The sequence below is a fragment of the Elephantulus edwardii genome, unplaced genomic scaffold, assembly GCF_000299155.1.
Source record: "Elephantulus edwardii isolate Elephantulus edwardi_28Jun2011 unplaced genomic scaffold, EleEdw1.0 scaffold00277, whole genome shotgun sequence".
NCBI lineage: Eukaryota > Metazoa > Chordata > Mammalia > Macroscelidea > Macroscelididae > Elephantulus > Elephantulus edwardii.
This window is the reverse complement of record NW_006400027.1, coordinates 1,539,078-1,542,320: the sequence shown is the minus strand read 5'-3', so window position 1 is coordinate 1,542,320 and position 3,243 is coordinate 1,539,078.

Below are 3,243 nucleotides of genomic sequence, written 5' to 3'. Positions count from 1 at the left end.
GCTTTCAAGCTTCCTTTCCACCCAAGAGCACGCTTCTCAGAGTTTCCAAGCATTAGTTCCCGCCGGAAATCCCGGGTACCTGTGAAAAAACGCCTGTCCATTGCTTCTCTGAGGTGGCTGCGGCTTTCAAGCTTCCCTTCCGCCCATGAGCAATCTTGTCAGGGTTTCCAAGGGTTTGTTCCCACCGGAAATCCCGGGTACCTGTAAAAAACGCCTGTCCGTTGCCCATCTGAGGTGGCGGCCGCTTTCAAGCTTCCGTTCCGCCCAGGAGCACGCTTGTTAGAGTTTCCAAGGGTTTGTTCCCGCCAGAAATTCCGGGAACCTGTAAAAAATGCCTATCCATTGCTTATCTGAGGTGGCTGAAGCTTTCAAGCTTCCTTTCAGCCCAGCAGCACGCTTCTCAGGGTTTCCAAGTGTTTGTTCCCGCCAGAAATCCCGGGTACCTGTGAAAAAGGCCTGTCCGTTGCTTACCTGAGGTGGCTGCCGCTTTCAAGATTGCCTTCCGCCCAGGAGCACGCTTATCAGAGTTTCCAAGGGTTTGTTCTCGCCGGAAATCTCGGGTACCCGTGAGAAATGCCTGTCCGTTGCTTATCTGAGATGGCTGCCGCTTTCAAGGTTCCATTCCGCCCAGGAGCACGCTTGTCAGAGTTTCCTAGGGTTTGTTCCCGCCGGAAATCCCGGATACCTGTGAAAAAAAACGCAAATCCATTCTTTATCTGAGATGGCTGCTGCTTTCAAGCTTCCCTTCAGCCCATGACCACATTTGTCAGAGTTTCCAAGGGTTTGTTCCCTCCGGAAATCCAGGGTTCCTGTGGAAAAATGCCTGACTGTTGCTTATCTGAGGTGGCTGCCACTTTCAAGCTCGCTTCCACCCAGGAGCACGCTTGTCAGAGTTTCCAAGGGATTGTTCAAACCGGAAATCCTCTGTACCTGTGAAAAACGCCTGTCCGTTGCCTATCTGAGGTCGCTTGCTTTTTCAAGCTTCCCTTCCACCCAGGAGCACGCTTGTGAGAGTTCCCAAGGGTTTGTTCCCGCCGGAAATCCCGGGTACCTGGGAAAAAATGCCTGTCTGTTGCCTATCTGAGGTGGCTGCCGATTTTACGCTTCCCTTCCGCCCAGGAGCATGCTTCTCAGAGTTTCCATGGGTTTGTTCCCGCCGGAAATCCCTGGTACCTATGAAAAAATACCTATCCATTGCTTATCTGAGGTGGCTGCCTCTTTCAAGCTTCCCTTCCATCTAGGAGCACGCTTGTCAGAGTTTCCAAAGGTTTGTTGCAGGTTAAGCCCGGGTACCTGTGAAAAATGCCTGTCTGTCGCTTATCTGAGGTGGCTGCCGCTTTCAAGCTTCCCTTCCGCCCAGGAGCACGCTTGTCAGAGTTTCCAAGGGTTTTTCCCCACAGGAAATACCGGGTACCTGTGAAAAACGCCTGTCCGTTGCTTTTCTGAGGTGGCTGCCACTTTCAAGCTTCTCTTCCTCAAAGGAGCACGCTTGTCAGACTGTCCAAGGGTTTGTTCCCGCCAGAAATCCTGGGCACCTGTGAAAAAACACCTGTCCATTGCCTATCTGAGGTGGCTGCCACTTTCAAGCTTCTCTTCCTCCCAGGAGCACACTTATCAGAGTTTCCAAGGGTTTGTTCCCGCCAGAAATCCTGGGTACCTGTGAAAAAATGCCTGTCCGTTGCTTATCTGAGGTGGCTGCCGCTTTCAAGCTTCCCTTCCGCCCAGGAGCACGCTTGTCAAAGTTTCCAAGGTTTTGTTCCCGCCGGAAATCCGGGGTACCTGTGAAAAAATGCCTGTCTGTTGCTTATCTGAGGTGGCTGCCGCTCTCAAGCTTCCCTTCCGCCCAGGAGCACGCTTGTCAGAGTTTCCAAGGGTTTGTTCCCGCCAGAAATCCTGGGTACCTGTGAAAAACGCCTGTCCGTTGCTTATCTGAGGTGGCTGCCACTTTCAAGCTTCCCTTCCACCCAGGAGCACGCTTGTCAGAGTTTCCAAGGGATTGTTCCCACCGGAAATCCCGGGTACCTGTGAAAAAATGCCTGTCCTTTGCTTATGTGAGGTGGCTTCCGCTTTCAAGCTTCCCTGCCGCCCATTAGCACGCTTGTCAGATTTTCTAAGGGTTTGGTCCCGCTGGAAATCCCGGATACCTGTGAAAAAAACTTAAATCCATTGTTTATCTGAGATGTCTGCTGCTTTCAAGCTTCCCTTCCGCCCAGGAGCACGCTTGTCAGAGTTTCCAAGTGTTTGCTCCCGCCGGAAATCACGGGCACCTGTGGAAAACCGCCTGTCTGTGCATTATCTGAGGTGGCTGCCACTTTCAAGCTCGGTTCCACCCAGGAGCACACTTGTCAGAGGTTCCAAGGGTTTGTTCCTGCCGGAAATCCCAGATACCTGTGAAAAAAAATGCAACTCCATTGTTTATCTGAGATGGCTGCTGCTTTCAGGCTTCCCTTCCGCCCATGACCACACTTGTCAGAGTTTCCAAGTGTTTGTTCCCGCCGAAAATCCAGGGTACCTGTTGAAAAACGCCTGTCTGTTGCTTATCTGAGGTGGCTGCCACTTTCAAGCTCGCTTCCGCCCAGGAGCAGGCTTGTCAGAGTTTCCAAGGGTTTCTTCCCGTCGGAAATCCTGGGTACCTGTTAAAAAATGCCTGTCCGTTGCTAATCTGAGTTGGCTTCCGCTTTCAAGTTTCCCTTCCGCACAGGAGCACGCTTGTCAGAGTTTTCAAGGGTTTGTTCCCGCCGGAAATCCCGGTTACCTGTGTAAAAACGCCTGTCCGTTGCTTATCTAATGTGGCTGCCGCTTTCAAGCTTCCCTTCCGCCCAGGAGCATGCTTGTCAGAGTTTCCAAGGGATTGTTCAAACCGGAAATCCCGGGTACCTGTGAAAAACGCCTGTCCATTGCCTATCTGAGGTGGCTGCCGCTTTCAAGCTTCCCTTCCACCCAGGAGCATGCTTGTCAGAGTTCCCAAGGGTTTGTTCCTGCCAGAAATCCCGGGTACCTCGGAAAAAATGCCTGTCCGTTGCTTATCTGAGGTGGCTGCCTCTTTCAAGCTTCCCTTCCGTCCAGGAGCACGCTTTTCAGAGTTTCCAAAGGTTTGTTGCAGGGGAAGCCCGGGTACCTGTGAAAAATGCCTGTCTGTCGCTTATCTGAGGTGGCTGCCGCTTTCAAGCTTCCCTTCCGCCCAGGAGCATGCTTGTCAGAGTTTCCAAGGGATTGTTCAAACAGGAAATACCGGGTACCTTT